Source organism: Biomphalaria glabrata, chromosome 11 (genome assembly GCF_947242115.1).
Source record: "Biomphalaria glabrata chromosome 11, xgBioGlab47.1, whole genome shotgun sequence".
Classification (NCBI taxonomy): domain Eukaryota; kingdom Metazoa; phylum Mollusca; class Gastropoda; family Planorbidae; genus Biomphalaria; species Biomphalaria glabrata.
This window is the reverse complement of record NC_074721.1, coordinates 38879199-38901126: the sequence shown is the minus strand read 5'-3', so window position 1 is coordinate 38901126 and position 21928 is coordinate 38879199. Positions and strand designations below refer to the sequence as shown.

General features: G+C 39.2%; 1 protein-coding gene across 5 annotated transcripts in view; it reads right to left on the bottom strand.

Moving 5' to 3' along the window:
- The window catches only part of LOC106054975 (uncharacterized), a 117956-nt gene that overhangs the window by 80792 nt on the left and 15236 nt on the right, over positions 1-21928 (bottom strand). The window contains exon 1 of one of the 5 annotated variants that reach the window (XM_013211068.2): positions 14739-15378. The exons of 1 other annotated variant lie outside the window; for it this stretch is intronic. The gene's annotated coding sequence lies outside the window, so the exon portion shown is untranslated. Of the gene's footprint in view, positions 1-14189; positions 14498-14738; positions 15379-21928 lie in introns of those variants that run through there. 3 more of the 5 variants (XM_056004264.1, XM_013211069.2, XM_013211070.2) reach the window with 3 other exon arrangements.

The following is a 21928-nucleotide window of genomic DNA, read 5'->3' as shown; positions in this document are numbered from 1 at the left end:
CCCCCCCCCTACGACAAAAGTCAAGGGATAGATGAGAGAGATAAGAGGTCTATGCACTTAATAGTATTTACGGTCTTGATTCACAAAATATTTGTTTACATATGTAAAGGCGTCATTGTTAAAATAAATATATCTGTCTTCCGATCGCAACATTTGGTTTAGGAAATAGCGACTACTATATTTAAGGACTGGCTGGGGGGGGGGGGGGAGTTTGAGTTTTGAGTTTAGGCATATCGGCACAATTTAGGTCATGTCGTGCCCGATGACTGGGAGGAGGGGGGGGGCTTCTCGCAGGGAAAAGTAAATAGATCTAGTAAGAGAATATGTAGAGAATTTAAAAAAAATAAATAAATTGAAGACAAAACTAGACATTACAATATAAGGATCGGAATTTTTCAAAACTCCTTGGTATGTGTTGAAAGACAGGCGCAGACGACGAACAGAGAACTGCCGGAGGACAACAGCTTTGTATGCACGAGATGCAGGTCACAACTTACTGCACTCACATGACTACACGCAAACCAAGTATATATAAATTAATAAATAAATATATGCATATATAAATATAAATATATATAGACAGACAGACAGACAGACAGACGGACGGACGGACGGACGGACAGACAGACAGAGAGACAGACAGACAGATAGATAGATAGACAGATAGTAGATAGATAGATAGATAGATAGATAGATAGATAGATAGATAGATAGATAGATAGATAGATAGATAGATAGATAGATAATAGATTACTTATATTTATATAAGGTACTACTAATACGAAGAAATAAAATTAAATTTCACAGACATTGTTTTTTTTAAAGTTCAACCTAAATCCAAGGCGCTTATTTTCCATGCACCCCTCCCCTTCTGTGACTCTCTCTCTCTCTCTCTCATTTTCGAATCCTCACTCTTATAGCTCTCTGACCTATGCAACTCTTTTAATAGCGCTCTGCCTCTCTGTCAATGTGACACCTCAGAGCATCTAACTTTTACACCCCAAACACTCCTGTCTGACACACCTCTTCACCCACCCCCTCCCCTTCTAACATCGCTCTCAATCTCACTTTGAAACTCCCCCCCCCCCTCTTACATTCCTGAATGTCCCTCCTCCCGTTTAAAAAAAAAAACCCGCCAAGTTTTCATTTCCGCCATTCCCAAAATTCTTGCAATCACCTCAACAGGACTGGCGAGCACCCTTGTGGGGTACGCTCAATCCAGTTGGAGATACACTGAGCTAGCTAGATGGAGGGGAAAAAAATCACGTCTTTAGATAGAAACATTTCCAAGCGTTTAGTAGGACTATTTTAAATAGTGAAATCTGTAGACCAACCGATACAATAGAATCGTTTGGCACAGCTGGACGGCTACGGCTATAGATGCTTTAGTTTCGCCAAGTGTAGGGTAGCTGTGCGGGGACTATTGAATAAGATGTCACAGCTTGACTAGTCGAAGTCAACGAGGAGGGGCCGAGGGAAGAAAGACAACGAGATGGAGGGATAGAAAACCACTTAGCCCGTGCACAAACCGCAAGTGCATTCTCTCCCCCCCCCTTCCTCTGGAGACGTTTCACATTCAATGGGGGAAAAAAAGACAAGAAAAATATTATTAAAACTATTTTAAGGGAGGTAATGCTTCTAACCCACCACCTCATTTGAACTTTTTTTTTAAGGAGACACTGTCAAGGGGAGATTACAGAGAAATATACAATATAGTAATAACTACCCAGCCATTGTCAGAGAATAACTATGTAAGTATTAGCCCATGATTCATAATGATATAAATAAAAAGAAACAATACTTTTATCTGCATGTCACATTCGAAAGCACAATATTCTGAAACAGATGAAGGTCCAATATCTACGCGCCAGAAATACTAAAAATAAGATGTCTCAACCCTTTTGTGCACTGTAGGTCTGTTTTATCTGACGCGCAGGACATCCAGACAGAATGATGCAATGTCTAGTATCAACTCTTCTTTCAGTCAGTTGTCAAAGGGAGATAACAGAGTTAAATTACAGCTTTCTAGAGACAGCCTTATATAACAGGAGCATTAGATCGAGGGCTGGAACACGCACAACGGATTAACCTTAAGTGTTTTACAGACTCAATTATAATTTTCTTTAAATCACCTCTAACACTGAGACACCGTAGCTAGGTCTTATTACATCTCCACAACCCACATACATTTATCGTGTGTATATTGGCTTACTATTACAGGGCAACACATTGTACCAGTGAGGAAATGTATCTAGGTCACCACGTCACTGCAGTGTGTAACTGAGTCTACCGATGTGACGATTGAAGAATTTATGTCAGACATGGTGATGGGTCTAATTATAGTTGTCAGTTACAAAGTCCCTTAGGTACAGCACAATTAGTGTTGCTGTATAATACATGCTTTAGGACTGGCTGAATTGAATGCCGACGTGTAGATCTAGATGTACATGTGACGTAATGTTACTGAATAGAAACATTCAAAGTGAATAAATCTCGCCCTGTTAACATATATAAATGATAAAGAAGACAAAGCGAGAGGGAGACATCTGATTACAATGAGTGTTACAGTAGTTAGCAAAATATTAATAGTCCTTACATTTAAAGTTAACTGTGGGGCCGTGGTGGCTAGAGGTTAAACGCTTGGCTTTCGACTGAAGGGGTCTCTGGTTCGAATCTTGGTGAAATCCGGGATTTTGAACTTCGGTATCTTAAGGACAGCCCTCACTCGCCTATCTCTAATAGATAGCTGAAATGAGTTGGAGAACGTAAAGGCGGTTGTTTGTTGTGGTGGCCACACCAGACCTTCGACGTCTGCCACAGAAAGAGATGACTTAATAGATCGCAAGAACTGAAAGGGTTACTTTTACTTTTTTTTTTTTTAACTTTTAAAACGATGGTAGGTATTTATAGACGCCCACTTCTTGAAGACTCAAACTGGAAGGTAGACACACACACATTAACATTAGAGTGTTAAACAGATCCGTAGCTATACACTGTACACAAACACACATTAACATTAGAGTGTTAAACAGACCCGTAGCTATACACTGTACACAAACACACATTAACATTAGAGTGTTAAACAGACCCGTAGCTATACACTGTACACAAACACACATTAACATTAGAGTGTTAAACAGACCCGTAGCTATACACTGTACACTGAGTGTACACAAACACACGCTCGCCATCTGTTGTCTGGTGAAATACATGTGTGTACATCAACATCCAAATATATTTACATTAGCAATCACTCGTTATAAATGGAGAGAAACAGACGGACGGAAAGACAGACCGATACACAGAGAGAGAGAGAGAGAGACAGACCGATACACAGAAAGATAGAGAGAGAGACAGACAGACCGATACACAGAAAGAGAGAGACAGACGGGAGAAACAGACAGACAGACCGATACACAGAAAGAGAGAGACAGACGGGAGAAACAGACAGACAGACAGATACACAGAAAAAAGAGAGACAGACAGACAAGAGAAAAGACAGACAGACCGATACACAGAAAAAGAGAGCGACAGACAGGAGAAGCAGACAGACAGACTGATTTTACACAGTAAGAGAGACAGACAGAAGAAACAGACAGACAGACCGATACACAGAAAGAGAGACAGACAGAAGAAACAGACAGACAGACCGATACACAGAAAGAGAGACAGACAGAAGAAACAGACAGACAGACCGATACACAGAAAGAGAGACAGACAGAAGAAACAGACAGACAGACCGATACACAGAAAGTGAGACAGACAGGAGAAACAGACAGACAGACCGATACACAGAAAGTGAGACAGACAGGAGAAACAGACAGACAGACTGATACACAGAAAGAGAAAGAAGGGGGGAAGAGAAATAGAGAGACCAATGAATTAAAAACAAAAGAAAGAGGGAAAAGAGACAGGGGCAGAAAAGAGAGACAGAGAGAAAGAAAGTGACAGAGAAAGTTAGACAACAGAAAAAGAGACGAGGAATGGGGAGCGAGAAGGACAAAGAGAAGAAAGAGAAAAAAAGGTGACACTGAAATAGTTAAAAATGTAAACAGAGAATGAACGAAGATAAAATGAGACGAAACAATTTTACCACAAATTAAAAAGCGCAGTGTAAGTGAATGAGAAAGAGAGAAATAAATAGAATGAGAGAAAAAGAGTGGGTATGTAAATCTCCAAGGACGTCTGTCTGATCCTATCTCGTCTTATCTTGTAAGCGCGTTGTTTGTTTGTTTTTTGTAAAAAAAAAAAAAAAAAAAAAAAAAAAAAATTATTCAGACTTCTTTACCTATAAATCTACTCACGAACAGAAGACATCAAAGAGAGGTAACCGCAACAATCATTTATTCCTACATAAGCTAAAAAAAAAAGTCAAAAGTCTCCCCTCCAACCCGAGAGTTCAGGCCCAATGACAGGACACTAAATCTCATCATCATGACCCCGTCAGCAGCAACATCAGATACATATAAATTTTATTAAAACATCTGAACTATTACAGGCGTATTCTCTAAAAGTATATGTTTTAAAAATGCGAACACATGCATATTTTATGAAAGCAACAGATTAACGGCGGACAGAGAAATACCTGGCTAATGTGCACTAATGGTTGAAATGGCTGTCTGGAGGTCACCGTTTAAAAAAATATTAAACCTCATAAAGAAATGATTTAAACTTATACCGAGACATACTATCTAGATCTAGAGGTTCCCAAATTGTTGAGACTGCTGACCCACGTGATAACCCCGCACTCGCCTTCTTCTCGACATTGATACAACACGGCTTAAATACAGGTTAACATGCTATTGCTAAATGATTTAATTAAACAAGCAAAAAAAAAATTGCTTTAAAAACAAAAACTTTTATAATAGGAAGAACCGAAAAATCACTGCCACTATCTCAATACTGCAGGGATAGGGTTATTTTACCATTAATTTTATTTTTAATTTATTCGTGTGAAGTTAGGAATAAACAATACCTGGGCAAAATTTCAAGTCGATCCGAGAATGGGTGTGGGAGAAAGAACGTGTACACAAATTGTACCAGAGTCACTTGATATCAGCTTTGTACATTAATTCGGCATTGTAAATGATTTGTTCTGAGTGCGTTAAAAGCAAGCATTATGTTTTAAAACCCAAAATAATAATCTATAATTTTCTAAATTTGTATTCCTGGCATACTTCCGTATTTTTTTTTTGTAAGACCTCATAGATAAGCTAAAAGTTAGCTAATGCTGAAGACGTTATATATTTCTAGTGAATGCATTAAAGACAAAACAAAAACTAGAGATGTGTGTGTGTGTGGGGGGGGGATGCACACACCTGATGAACACCAGCAACACGTCCCACGTCTCGACATGTCCACACAAAACTCTCGTCAAGGCTGCTAATCTAAACGTCGTCTCGCTAATGAAATCAATCAAACGCTAACGGGTCAAGGACGGAGCCCCGCGAACTAAATAGGAAATGAGATCAAGTTCACGTAATGGCTTCCAGAACTGAGGGCATAGGTTTAAAGGGGCGAGAGGGAGGGAGGGCTGGACTTCTAGTGTCATTAGCAAGAGAGAGGAGGAAGGATTTATCCCAGATCTGTTACTCTTTGAAAAAAAAAAGGAGGGGGGGGCGGCTTACAGTGACGATAAGAAGATGAAAAGAAAGTCGGCTGATTAACGTAGGAGTGACGGGTACACTATTTGAAACACTGCGCATTGAAATCTAAATCTCATGCGCCAAAAAAAAATATATAAAAAAATGCAGAGACAGAGAACACTAGCGAGGGCTGGGTAGTGAGGGCTGGGTAGAGAGGTTTGTTTCGGGGAGGTTGGATTGTTGACCCAGTAATAAGGAACTTAAGGGGGAAAAAAAAAAGCTTCCTTTAATGTTGCAAGAAGATCTCAACAAACAAAAAGGCCGAAAGATTATAGCTTCACGCAAGGTTAAAGGTCGACTTTAATAGTTCAACATCATCAAATCTAAGCGATCAGAGTGGGCAATAAAGTCTTGAAGTGTAGCGTTTAATTTTTGAGAATAAACAACATTGAAACATTCTAAAAGTCTGTTGTTTCATGCGTCCTGAAGAAAGGCACAACCATTTCTAATCTTTCCTTAGCAGATTGTATTTCCTTGTAGAATCTGGTCAAAGAAAAGACGAAAATCCCCAATAGGCATTGATATAGCAATTCGCTGTCAGTGTTATAATTAACACACTTTTGTCAGCAAAGTACAAATCAGACTGGATATGAAAAGCTGAAAATCGCCGCTATTTGAGTTTACTGATACAGAGGGATTGACATTCTGCAATTCTAAAAATTGAGACACACAGTAACAATCCATGACAAAAGATTGATCTTCTTATCTTATATAATACAGACGTTACTTCAAAAAAGAAGATGATTACGTCCTACGCGTCATGCATTTAGTCATGCATATTAACCAATGACTTAAATTCTGCCAAGTCACTGGTTTTCCTGGCTAGCTCAGGCAACCCATTCCATGCTCTAGGGAAGAAGGAGTATTTGTACAAATTTGTCCTAGCATATGGGACGAGGAATGTGCCTTTATCTTTGTGTCTTTCAGAGTATTTTATTAAATTTTGTTTTTTGTATTTGAAGATTATGGTTCAGTATTTTATGTATGATTGCTACTTTACTTTTGAGTCTTCTGTCCTGAAAGCTTTCTAAATTTAGTGATTTTACTAAAGGTGTTACTCTAGTCAAATGTGAATATTCGTTTGTTATGAATCTCACTGCTCTATTTTGTGTCTGTTCCAGTTTCTTAATGTTTTCCAGAACTAGATCTACAGGAACCGTTTTTACTTCAAATATCAAGTCAAACCTTTGATTGCAAAACATCAAAGTTCTATTCCATGAGTTTTAATTTAATATTTTCATTGTGTTTAGAATAGTTTAGATAATTTGCATGATAAAAATATAAAAAAAACTGCTTGCATATTTTCATTTTAAAAACTAAACGGTTAGGTTAAAGTTAAAAATAAAAATTAGCTGTTGCATCAGAACTTTGTAATATCAAATATCATACTAAATTTTCAATATCTTTCTGCGATCTAAACGTGACAGACAGACGGACAGACAGACCACACAAAACCAATAGCGTATTTTTCCCCTTTCGGGAGTCGCAAATAAACAGACGAGGCAATGAATAATCCTTAAGTTTGATATGTTTCTAATTAACACATTTTGAATAATATTGAATATTTTATAAATATGATTTTTGTCGTAAAATGAAATAAAGAACCTTAAAATCAATGTTATAAATAGCCATTTTAAATGACGAATCACTTTGCTTTGAGTCTTTTCACGAAACGGTCAAGAAATAAAATTTCATGAAAGATACATAATTGTGTCACGTGTGAGGCAAGATGGCGGACATCTATCTGCACATTTGTTTTTCCTTTACAGAGAAAAGGGGGATGTAAGACTAAAGGAATCTCAAATAAATGTGAAATGTTCTTCTTGGCTTACGGAGAGTGCTGAGGTGATGAATGGTGCTCTGGTTTGACAGAGGGCGACACCACTAGAAGACATTCATTTGTTAGACTTAATGGAGCACACGAAGAAAAGAATTTATGGAGTCCATTTCTCAGTCAAGAAAAAACTGAACATTTTTACCCAAATTATGGTCAATATAAAAGGGGGGGGGGGGTGGCTAAGCTGTTCAGCGCTGTACCTGCAAGCCTGGGATCCTGGGTTCGAATCTCGGTGAAGACTGAGACTATGAATTTTGGGATTTTCAGGGCGCCCCTGGGTTCACACAACCCATATGGGTACCTGACTTAAATTGGGGAAAGTCGTTGTGCTGACCACATGACACCCTGCTGGTTAACTGTTGCCCTAATAAACAGATGACCTTAATATCATCTGCCCTATAGATCGCAAGGTCTGAAAGAGGAGCTTTATTTTTTTATGGTCAATATAATCAATATTATCGTGGTCAATATAATCGACTTCGATAATATGTTATTTCATTACTAGGGTAGTAATAGAGCTCTTCCAGATTCAATACACGTGTCAGTTAAGACCTAAGTCAATATTCAACAATCTTGCGGCGCCCCCTGTTTGAAATCAGTATTTTCTGGCTGAGTCCTGGCGCCCAATTTGAGTAACCCTCCCTGTTTGTATTCTGTCATTAGATCCCTACATTTACATCGGGCAAAGATGTAGAACTAGAGTTGGCATACAATGTCTGGAAAAGAAGAGGGCGCCAATAGCTGGCGTTTGGGCAGAGGGAGCGCCACTAGCCAAAGTCTGCTCTGTGTGTGGTGGGGGAAAAAAAGGGGCGGGAGGTTATGAAGTGTACGGAAGGATAGTATCATAAAAAATGAAAATCAAATATTTCAAATGTTCCCCAAAATGGGGGTCGACGTTTAAGACTTGATACGTTGCAAAGTAAATAGATGTCCGCGTATTATAATATATATAGGTCATGCTCTACACACGTGATAGCGTGAGAAGGCACATTTTATAGCTCGTGCTGGCATTACTAAATGAGTCTTTACTTTACCCAAACTTATGTCAGGCATACGTCATAGTTGGGGGGGGGGGGGTTCAGAAAAAATCCCTAAGTTAAAAATCGTTAAACACTTTACCACTCAACTACACGTTTACCACATATACTAGGTTTAAAAATGCTTTGTTGACGGAAGAAATGCAGACTCGGTATTACCAAAATTGAGTGGAATGCTCATTTCTAAAAGATCTATATTATAGTTCTTCCATCGTGGTTCGATGATAACCACTTTTGTCATCCAGGGGGCTGAGGGGCTTTGCACTGGGTTTTCGTACCGCCTCATGTGGCTGGTGAGACCTATGTTAGCCCGGAATGTTCGGCTGCACACTGGGCAGGTTATTCCAGCTGGAGCTAGTGTCATAGACCTTGCTTTTATTTCTCTGACGCTTAGATCTAGTAGATCTAGTTCTCAGATGGCTTTCAAAATTTTGGAGGGAAATAGAAACGACAAGAACAAATATTGAAGTTAACTTTTTGATAACTTTCAAAGTCATATTTAAAAAAATAAAACGCACCCCCCCCCCCCAACCATAAAAAGAAAACAAGCCAAAGATCAAGGCTAGCGGCATGCAACATCAGAGCCATGCAATTCAAATTGAAAGACTAAACTTGGTCTATATCAACATGTCAATTAAAAAGCAAGCACACACAAACAACACATCTCTTTTCCCCTTCACACCAGCTTGGTGCCCTCGAATGTTGGCTCGGTGTAGGTTACTTAGCCTAGTTAAGATACAAACTATTATTTTTTTGCAAAAAATGTTCGGTTATTTTTTTACATTTTATTAAATGTTCCAAACTTAACTTATGATATATAACAGGTGATTATCATTTTGCATAAAACAAATGAGTTTGAATAAAACATTTAACTGGGGAAAAAAAAACTCAAGGGATATTATCCATTGTGTTGAAAGTTTAATTAACCGTAGACGGTTTAAAGAGAGGATTAAATTTGGCAGAAAAGAGGTAATAACCTTGACCCAAAAACAAAACAAAAAAAAAAAAGCATTTATCAAGGCCAACAGTTGTTTAACAATAAATGGCAGATTCGGAGAGAACAAATGGAGTGACGTTTGACTCTAGTAGGTTGAGAAACTTTTTTTTTTTTTAAGTAGGCTTGTTGGTACCTGTTAGGTTACTTATAAACAATCGCCAGGAATACATATATCTGCTATAGACTAGCGAATACACTAATTATGCTATTTATTAGAATTGACAGAACGCGAGGCTGACGCGAGAGGCGATACTCCGTGAATCTAAGAATTGATCTCAACTCTAAAAAGAAGTAGACATCTTCTTTGCATCCTCTTATATATCAGTTTATGTTATCATCCTAAATATGGAATTGAAATTTCAGGCTTAACGAAAATAAAAAGATGCTAAGTTTTAGTGTAGGCCCTAAGCCAGTCGCACGAGAAGGAAATAGAGATATGATCCATTAGAAACAAGTTGGTTGTTGCGCATGTCACAAAGTTATATGATTTTTTTTTTCAAGAATAATACGGACGTGATATCACTCTCTCCGTTTGATTATATGGTTTAGAGTGGGGGGGGGGGGGCGACATAACGATAATGGCGACTGGACACACACTGCATGATGGAGAAACATGTCTGATCAAATTATGCGCTAGGAAATTTGAAAGATGATCACTTTTTTTTTTTTTTTTTCATGAAGCGAGCGACGAGAATAACTTTTATGGGATTATGGAAATCATTATAGTTATTGTAATGCTACGTAAAATGTCATCTATTTCTGTTTATTAACTTCGTTTATATTATATCTAAGTTTTGTATTGTTCACTCGTGGCTGCTCTTATAACATTATTGTGAAATTGGGAGGCGATGTGGCTGAATGGTAAAGCGCCTGACTTCCGAACCGGTGGTCCCTGGTTCGAATTCTGGTGAAGACTGTGACTTTTAATTTCGGGATCTTTAGGGCGCCTCTGAGCCCACACAGCTTTTAATGGGTACCTGACTTTAGTTGGGGAAAAGTGAAGTCGGTCGGCCGTTATTTTGGCAACATAACACCCTCGTTAACAGCGTTCCACAAAAAACAGAAACATCGTCTGTTATATAGATTGCAGGTCCGAAAGTGGAACTTTCATTTTTAAAAATATATACTTTTATAAGATATTAAGGAGATACGAGGGCAAACCTTGCAGGCCACGTCGGGCGCATGCATCCTGAATACGTTATTAGGAGCCACTAATTGGTCCATAGTCGCTTCCGGAATGAAGGAGGCCGAATAGGGAAGAAAAGCTGTTCCCAAAAAGTTGTTTGCCTAAAGCATAATTTAAACATGGACCTCTTAAATACATAGTTCGCTTAAATGCAAATCAAACCCCATTTTTTTTAAAATATTAAATTCTATGAAAGCGTGCGCTTCACTTATTCGCAAAGTCGTTTAATAGTATACTCGTGCAAGTCAAGCTATGCAATGAAACCAACTGAAATGTACATTGAATGCACATGTCTATGAAGACCCTTTAAAATGAGGCGGCTACAAAATAACGTTTCAAATGCATGGGCATGAAGCGAGGTTTAGGTCGAGGGGAAAAACTTCCTCGTGACCCAATGTGTTAGGCTGTCAACAAAAAACAAACTCGCTAGTGTCGTTACACCAAACACTGCAATTCTCCAACGTTCATCACGGCTTCGGGCCACTTCATAGTGGGTAGCCCCTTGTTGGAGGGATTAAAGAGCATCTTAAAAGCTGTTGTGTAATCCCCGAAAGTTAATCCACCTTCCTTCTTATCGATTTAAACCCTGACCGCAGGATACAGGAGGGAGGGGGGGGGGGGGGAACACATCAGAACAATTGAACGAGAAAGGTGAAAGAGTACTGATGAGATGACTGATACGACTAAAGTCAACAAAACTTGGATGCACCCAAAGATACTAAGAGAGGATGACGCGTTAAGGTGATTATGTTTATCATTCAAACTCACAGTCGGGATAATATGTCCGGATACCACATCCGGTAAGTGTAAACGCGGATGCATGCTTTAATAGGGGTCGTTTAAAAAAAAAAAAAGGACTGGCGATGTTCTTGTCTCATGTAAACGCAAGGGAGTTTCTTATGACATGAAATATAGAGCAAATTGTTAAAGCCATACTTATTCAAAGTCAAGTGGTTACAATAACCAAAGCACTAACTCACTTCCAAAGACTTAAGTGCTCATACTGAGTGGCAGAAAAAAACAACAACAGCACTCGAATCCACGTGCCAGTAACAAAGTTTGTCGAGGACATTGTTATTTGGAACTAGCAGATTTGCAGTTTTCAAAGTTAAAAAATAAAAATCTCCGACTTCATCTAATCTAGAAATAGATATTAACTACCCAGTTTGTCTTTTTAATTATATTAAATAATATCAGTAGTGTAAGTCACAGCTGGGGCTGCCTAGCCACGAGAAATACTGCATTCCTCATATATCTTCGGACTTGAAGACAAGCCTTATTATTATTATTATTATTATTATTGATATCAATAGTAATATTTCAATTTCAACCAAAGCAACACTTTTTTTTATTCGTCATTCGTGGTCTTTGGGGTAGGTGATACAAATATCGCATTTCTGACGCCAAGGTATCGTGTAGCAACAACAAAGACCTTAGCAAATGCCAGGCAGAATTGTGAGAACTTGGGGACATTCAAATTTGTTTCCTTCATCGTAGCGCCCCCCCCCCAAAAAAAAAAAAAGCAAACAACTTATAAGACCTATTATGTCCAATAGCTGAAGAAGAAAAGTAAACCTCTTTGAAACAAAGCTCAGCCCACGCCCAGTTTACCCTCAAAACTTCCTCGTATTACGCTGATCCTCTGACAGTCATCTCATTCTAAAGACGCCGAGTAAGCGAGACGTACTATTAGAAGACAAGCGGTGTCTATTCATCCTTTATGTTTCCCCCATCAGGCTATTAATAGAGGAGTTAGATTTGAATGGAAACAGGATAGTGTTGATGTCTGCATCAATGGATGATGGATGTTATGGGTTAGGTCCGGGGGGGGGGGGGGGGGTGATGTTTCGATGTTTTCATAAATTGAACGAGGAGTCCTTAAATCAACTGGGCACGAATCTGTGAAACTCTATAGCAACGTATAACAGAAACTAGCATATAAAATGTTTCACCATCTCGTTCAATCCTCGGCGGTACTGCTGTGGTTTAATTAGACTTCCCAGTTGGTTTAGAGTAAACTTTAGAGGATATTTATTTTAAACAGTTTTTCCAAGAAGATAAAAAAAAAAAGTGTTTCTAAGAATTGAAAAACTGTAACCGTTGCTAAGGAAGCTGCTTCTGAACAATTTTGAAACTCTTAATTTATACGATGAAATTGAGAATCCCATTCTGTTGTGGCTGGGTACAAGGGAAGCGTGTGTCCAGAGCAATGCCGAGTCCAAGTGTCTTTTCCTTATAATGACGAGTAAATTACGCACGAGCACATTGATATTTTAACAATCTTACCAGGCAGACCATGCTGGGTTTAAAGTATGTTCCCACCACTCAGTGAATAGATCGCCTCTTATCCACCAACAATTTCAGAAACCTAAAGATGGTGAGCCTTCCTCGCTTTGGTGGGTTAAAATGAAAAACAAGAATATAAACAGAAACACCGATCGCCACGTTTCAAATGACATTAAAATTTGACATTAATGTCAACACTTCATTATTAGAAATCCCCCCCCCCTTCTCCCAGCCCATCTAGACAACATCCTTCAGTGTCCAAAGTAACAGTACTAATTAGATGACCAGCAAATTCATCCGCATCGTCAACCGAGCCGGATGCGAGTGCACATTTGTGGCTCTGGACATTCGAACTTATAATTCACTCGTTAATGAGAAACGCTCACACCGAGAGCGGTAGAGAGTGTTCCCGCAAACAGGATGAGGTTTATTAAAGTGGGGGGCACACAACAACCCTAGATTGTTTTAGTGTCAGAGAGATCAGGAAATGCATTTATCCTTGACAACTTATTGGAAATCATCTAAAAAAGAATAATTCATATATAACGTGATAGCCTTTTTTCTTTTCAGTCTGTCCCTATACTATAGGCGTACTTTTACATAACCTAAACTTGGAGCTCCCTATACAGAGCGTTAAAAATACAACTGTCAAATGAAAACAATTGTCATGTCACATTCGCCCTGGTTCAGTGGGAGTCTATTTACATGTACAACGTTTACCAACGCTTTGCATAGTTCATCCATCCGGAACGAGGTCTTCCTTGTCAACAAAGTCAATACAAACACACTGATCAGATATACACACCTTATTCTAACACCTGTACCCACTGGGCTACACGCTTTTTTATTGTATACTATACCTTGGACCTACCACACACGACAGATTAAGAGAAAGATTTCCCCACGACAGTTTGACAAGTCAATCAATTAGCCATTTAGATATCTAAAATAAAACGTTTGTTAGTTGTGCTGGCCACGTGACACCCTGGTTAACCGTCGGCCATAGAAATATCACATCATCTGCCCCCCACAGATGGCAAGGGCTGGAAGGGATGCCTCTTTAATCTCATGGCTTTAATGAACTCACTAAATGTCAAATTAAAAAAATGCCCGTTCTAGATGCCCTTTCGAAACCAATCTTTAATGACAACAAATAACGCCAATTTCCTCATCAGCACACGGTATAGTTTACACAAATTACCTTTACCACGGAAATAATCCAATACGCATTGTTATATTATTCGAAATGATTCGGGCCTCACACAGAAAGAGAAACACATTCGTATACATTACCCACACATTTTTGCCAACGGCTTTTCAAATCTATCAAAGCCACATGTCGCCAGCAAGGAAATTGTAACGCATTGAATGTATAGCGCAACCCGTAGAGGATTTCACAACACCGCCACTCTGTTCACAACATGACTCAACCTACCAAACAACCGAATAACGAGGAAATAGCGAGGGGATTAATGATTACGTGCTAATGTAGGGGATTTTTTTTTGTGTGTTATTTTAAAGCTGCTTACGCTGTTTTTATCCAGTTTATTATTTTGTTCAAAGTTTCTCTTGAGACGGTTATGGTTTGGGTTATTAGCGTGCTAAGTACCTTCAAGAGCAACTGGTTGTTATATTGTTTACTAATATTGAAAGGGAAGTAATTATGCTATGTTCAATATCGCCGAGGCAATCTCATGTTTGGTGAATAGATCTTTGAATTAAATGGAAGAATACAAAACGAGGAACTGACCTTCCACTTGACCATAACACGGTCAAAACTTATGAAATCCACATATAATCCACAAAATGACAGAATATCGCGTAAGTAAACAACCGAACACACACACAAAAAGTTTTTTTTTAAAGATCTAGCTCTACCTTAAGACGACACATTCACTTAGTATCCACGTGATATAAACACAATACCTATATCAAACTAGCACAGGACTTGTCAACATCAGCCTGCTCTCGCCTTGAGACACAGCTGGTGTATACACAAAAGAACCACGCGGCAGCACAGAACGCGTCCAACACACGGAATAGCTCGAAGTCCAACACGAGACAGTAGAACACGCCTTGGCCTAACTACAGGTTTAAAAAAAAAAATTTTTTTTTTTCTTCAACTCTCCAAAACACGAACACGCAAGCCGAGGGCTGCTTTTGGAAAGACAGCCTCAATTAAAACGATCATACGAGTTACTAACGGCACGTCACCATGAAGGCAGATCGCGTCCAGATATTTAGTCCAACACCTGAAGGAAAGGTAAACTAAGACTCTATACTAGCCTGGCCCTCTCTATTGACAGGCACAACACACTAAGAGAGTGTCGCTTTTGGGTATTCCCAAAGCTATAAACAACTTGTCCTCATCGCGTCTCACCAAACAGGTCCACCTACCCTCCCCCATTTTTTTTCCCCTCTTCCCTTTCTGTCACCCCCCCCCCTTACGATCAAATAGAGTGCATTCGTCGGTGCACGACCGTCGACCTCGAACTGGACAATGAACAGGCAGCCCCCCCAGGTAAGGTCAGTCCGACTCAGTCCACAACAAGACTGCTACCGAAAAGAAAGAAAGAAAAAAAAAAAGGGGGGGGAGGGGGAGGTAGACACCTGCAACGTTGTTCTGTTCTCTCACGAGTCGTCCGCATATCAATAGAGACTTGATTTCTTATCTCTAGCGTAGGGAGAGAGAAAGATCTGGAAAGCCTACCAGCTTTACAGAAGTTTCCCCCCCCCTTCTTGTGCTAATGTAAGCCATAATTATTGATCATTATCCTGTGGACTATATAACTCAGCGTCGGAGAAACGAATGAGAGGGGGGGGGCACTATCCTTCTGCTCGCCTGCCCCCTTTTAGCGGTTCCCCGAAAGAAGAAAAGCCGCTATTAGTTTTTGTGTGGTCTGTCCGTCCTTCCGTCTGTCCCGTTTAAATAGCAGAAAGTAGACAAAGATACTGAATACCCGTTATCATGATATTTCAAATCTTGCAAAGTTCTAGTACAAGTGCTACTCTTTTGTTTTGTTTTTGTTTCTGAAAGTATTAAATATGCATTTTTTTTTCATAAACACGTTTTAAATGAAAAAAAAACTTCAGGGAAGATTTTTGTTTATAATAGTCAATGGGCTTTATGTTCAAATCCTAACATTAGCAGAAATATTTTTTTTCTTCAACCTTCTCCATTATATCGCCTCACCCCACTGGTCCAAACACAATTATTTTTTTTTAAATGGAGCATTGCTATAAGCATAAATTAACAAAAGCATTTGAAACAAATCTAAAAGCACCAAAAGTTATTCATTGTAACACTGGATCTAGTAGAAATGGATATATTCATTATTTAAGGTCCTGTAGTAGTGTGTCCTTGGTGTACATATGAAGTTAGGTTAGTTCCCCAAATATCTAAAGTACCGGTAATCTGTGCTGTTTTTATCGGCCGCATAAATACGAAAAGACGTTATTAAATTTGTGACATCTGTCTGTCGGTCTGTCACGTTAGATCGAAAAACCAAGAAGGATATTGAAAATCTTATTTTTCCTTTTTGGGAATTTTTTTTAAAATTATAACTCATAAATCTCATAATCAACAGTAGATTGTTCGGTTTGTTTTCAAGTGAAAGACAGCGCCATATGATTCTTTGACATTTTATTACGTTAGACAATTAAAACAAGCCCTTGGCTTAATTGTGCCTTGACCATGGGCATATCAGGTAGCGGCCACCTCTGAGTTTATGTGATAACACAATCATGGAAGATTCGCCGCAGTCAAACAAGCGTTGATGGTATGCAGCTGCACAATCACAGAGAAAACCTAGTCACATAACTTCATAGGGAACGTAGTCCCATAATTATAAATAGAACGTAGCCACGTAAGTAGGTAAGGAACGTAGTCACTTCACACACACGCACGCGCTCTCATTTATACAACATAGTCACACAATCATAAATGGTTCGAAATCATACAATCATAAAGTGAATGTAGTCAAACGAACGTAGCGTTGTCAGACTATACACAGAAGAGATGTCACACAATCATAGAAGAGACGCCACACAATCATAGAAGAGACGTCACACAATAATATAAGAGACGTCACACAATCATAGAAGAGACGTCACACAATCATAGAAGAGACGTCACACAATAATATAAGAGTCGTCACACAATCATAGAAGAGACGTCACACAATCATAGAAGAGACGTCACACAATAATATAAGAGACGTCACACAATCATAGAAGAAACGTTGCACACTCATATAAAAGACGTCATACGATCATAGAATAGACGTCAGACAATCATAGAACGGACGTCACACAACCATAGAAGAGACGTCACACAATCATAGAAGAGACGTTGCACAATCATAGAAGAGACTGTGATACACACTCATACATGAGACGTTGATACACAATCATAGAAGCGATTTCAATACACAATCATAGAAGCGATTTCAATACACAATCATAGAAGCGATTTCAATACACAATCATAGAAGCGATTTCAATACACAATCATAGAAGCGATTTCAATACACAATCATAGAGGCGATTTCAATACACAATCATAGAAGCGATTTCAATACACAATCATAGAAGCGATTTCAATACACAATCATAGAAGCGATTTCAATACACAATCATAGAAGAGACTTCTACAATCATAGAGGAAACGTTGATACACAATCATAGAAGAGACGTCATACATTCATAAAAAAAAAAAACACGCTGATACTCATTTAGAAGAGACGTCATACAATCATAGAGGAGACTATCATAAATTCTAATGGGGGTCGTAGAGAGGACATACTTACACAATCCTAGAAAGTGGTACCCACTTTATATCTCGTATTTCAACGCGTGTATTTTTTTTTTGTTTTAAAATATCTTTGTTTATAAAAAAAAAAATATCTGCGTATCAACTGTCAATCAAATATAGCCAAAGTTAAGTTAAAACAACATCTAGACCAAAGTATACGCCCATGACATTTCGAAATAAACACCAGGACGCAACTAGAATGGTATGTAAGATATTGGGGAAGGTAGGGGGGGGGGAGCTTTCCGTTTCCTGTTGTATTGTATCATTCCCTCCCCCCCCCTCCCCCGGGTTAGGACATAAATAATTTATTTCTTGTGGATCAACGGATTGCTTGAAAAACTTTTTTTTTTTTTTGTTCGAGAAATCAAAATTTGTTTCAACTGTTTAGATGCAATCACACACACACACACTTTCGAGTTCTTACTCCCCCCCCCCCCCCCACAGCCAGTCTAACCTTCAATCCTCAGATCTCGTTGAAATTTAATGCCATTCTCTTCCATTCGTCCGGAACCTCACCCGATTGTCTGGGACTCGTTCGTGAAAATGCCCTCACCTTTTGGGTTCACTGAATGATTTATCTTTGTCTAGTTCATGTCCCCAAAAATGTCTCTTTCAGAACTGAAACTACACAGAAAATCAATAGCTATCCGTAGTTTAGTATGTCCATCTACGATGTTCGCAGCATGAATGTGTTCCGGAGGTCAATGTCATTAGTTCATGGCCTCCCCCCTAATTTTCTATATTCTTTAAAATCATATATAGTTTTGGCCTCCCCCCTAATTTGCTATATTCTTTAAAATCTTATTTAGTTTTGGCCTCCCCCCTAATTTTCTATATTCTTTAAAATCCTATATAGTTTTGTACTAGTCCGTCCGTTGAACAGTACATCGTTAAAATACTACACTATGGAACATTGATATAGGCCTATATGGATGATTCACGTGATCATGAATGCATTAGTTATGTAGAATCAGGGCTAAATATAGAAGGAATTTTAAGTTTTTGTGATTTGATTGGTTTAGAGTTTAGAGAAGGTGACAGTTAGGTTCGAGGGGTTTCGAGAGGCCGTTACTGATCTGAGGTCAGTGTCTAAGTAGCATGATCTTTGACTTAATGATCTGAAAGGTAATGCAGGATTTCGTTGCAGAGATAAGTCGAGTGCCGCTTTCAGAACCTGTTTTCTACAGGGCAGGTGATTTAGAGGCCATCTTTTGTCTATTTTTAATGTCTAACTGAGAGCAGGGCCGGCTTCAGACCACTACAACCTATGCGGCCGCAAATAAGTGTTCCAGCGGTCTCCTGACTTTCCAGATCTTGGAAATTTCATGAAGTAGCAAAATATACGAAAAAGTCCTGGATATCTGAAATTATAAAAAATCTCATGAAAGCTCACAAAAATCTTAAAAATAGACAAAGTTGTCTTTTTGTGGTGTCATTTAATATAGTAAACGTCAATACTAAACGCGATTTAATTAAAAAAAAAACGACATTGTCAGCTTTCATGTAATAAAATGTAATGCCAAAACGAATTTATTTTTCTAATAGAAAACCTTAATTTTCACTTATTATCCTTATCCCGACCCTGACTGGGTCCGGCGCAATCCATTTCCCATAGTGTCCCGCAAATGTGGGCAGTTTAAGCATAAAGCATATATGACGTCACTACCTGTGACGCGGCTACCAGCTATTGCTCTAAACTGCCCACATGTTGCGACGTCACAGGTCAGTGTTCAGGCCTTTTATATCGACTGGTCTCGTTCCAGCTAAATTGAGACCTGCTAATATACGAGTTATTCACACTACTGATGTTGTTGTTTTTGTTTTTTTTTAATTTATAAAAATAACAAACAATAACTTCTATGGAAGGTGTGAGTCATCGGGGATTAAGTCACGTGATACAATGAAGCTGTCAATAGTTTCAATACAAACTACTTGATACAATGAGACTCGACTAAGCCTCGTTCAATACCCATAAGTCTGCTGGTCACGACACAGTAATAAGGTGTTGGATTTTTTTCCCCCAGATAATTAATACCTGCCATTTTTATGCGTGAGTGTATCTTTGGCTTTTGGGGAAATGCGTTCATGTTTGAACTCTGGACCAAAAGGTCAAAGGACAGATGTTTAACAAAGGCGTTCTAAATTCCATTTTAGGGGTGGTCAAATTGGTACCTATTAGAGTTGGGTAGCCCAGGGGCGTCCTAAAGGTCCCGAAATTAAATTTTAATCCCATTCGTCACCGAGTTTCAAACCCAGGACCTCTCGGTTCGAAAGCCAAGTGGTTTAGAGTATAGATGACAGGCCCCCCATAGAAACATCTCACCCTCTTAACTCTTATCTTATAAACTAAAGACGTTCCTTCAAATAAAATGCTAATCACGAGTTAACTCTTCGAGCGAATCGGTTTCCCTGGTTCTAATTGCACTATTGACGAAAGAGTACTTATAAGAATTTATCCCAGCATTTGGAATAAGAAATATTTGTGTCGTTCTAAAACGTTGTCTGAAATTAATTTTCTTAAGTGAACTTACCTCCTCTACACACCGAGAAGAGAAAGTGGGTAAAGTATGAGAGTCCTTGTATTATTCCTACAGCAGGGTTTCCGTCCAGGATTTTAGCAAGAGAGAATTTGAACCTCTGAATCCCAAATGGAGTTTGATGATGACAATGATGATTATGGAGTCGCGGTGGCTGAGTGTTAAAGCGCTTGGCTTCCGAACCGGGGAGTTCCGTGTTCGAATCTTGGTGAAGACTGGGATTTTTAATTTCGGGATTTTCGGGCGCCTCTGAGTTCACCCAGCTTTAATGGGTACCTGACATTAGTAGGGGAAAAATAAAAGCGCTTGGTCGTTGTGCTGGCGACATGACACCCTCGTAAACCGTTGGCCACATATACAGATGACATTTACATCATCTGCTCCATAGACCACAAGGTCTGAAAGGGGAACTTTACTTTTAGATCTCTGGTGCAAATAATTTCATTGCATTCTGGGATTTTATAACTCATTAAGACACGAGAAATCGTCAGATGAACTGTGACCCCCCCCCCCACACACACACACACATTCACGCCGCCGGGGCCCTCTCACATCTCTCACCCAGACACACCTCGATAGGTTGACGCCTGTATTGCCCGAGACGTGAACGAGGGTGCTACTGTCGTGACCTGTCGAGCAGTTGAACCAGCAGCAATCATATTAAAATATCACTGTAGGCAGTGCCATGCTATTTATGACAGGAGAAGGAGCTTTTATGAAGGTTTACCTGTACGGTGACTACAGGTAGCCAGCTGAATAGGCTAAAGCTTCTCTACACATGAGTCAGATCGATACGGGTCCAATTCTATACTTGTAACATGTCAGGTATGTGGTTCTATGACTGGGAAGGTAGCTCAACTGACAACCGCCAAAGAGTCACACACATTACACACTCACACACATTGTTGTAAGTTTATTGTTGTTTTAATTATACATTTCTTTTTATTTATTTTTTCTTAAACTTAGGGGGGGGGGGGGGGAGTTATTAAAGTTAAAAAAAAAAAATATAAAAAAAACGGAAACAAATTTACTTTTAAAAAGCCTTTCTAAAACTTCTTTTCTCTCTCTCTAAGCCAGGGGTTCTCAACCTGTGGATCGCGACCCGCTTGGGGGTCGATTGACGATTTGCCAGGGGTCGCCTAAGACCATCGAAAATATGGATTTTTATAGCCTACTCTTCTATTTCTGTATGTGTGTGTGTGGGTGAGGAGGGGGGGGGGTCGCAGCAGAGTGGTGGATTGTAAAAAGGGGATCGCCGAGCTTAAAAGGTTGAGAACCGCTGCTCTAAGCCCTGTTAGCAAATTTTTGTTTGAATGTAAAGTTAGCGGTCTCCCGGAACAACATCACAAACAAAACAGAAACACTAGTCCACATATTTGAAATAAAGGTTGACGTTTCTAATAATCAGTATGCCATTCTCCTATTCTCTTTAGTGGCCACGTGGATAGAGCGATAGGCTAGTATCTGAGAGGTGTTGGTTCTACCTTTAAGAGTTCAGAAAACAACAATTCAGCTCGAGCAACGACTCACTTTAAAAGCTACTCAAACGGCCAGATTCGAACTCGGTACCTCTCAGCTAGGTTAGCCAAG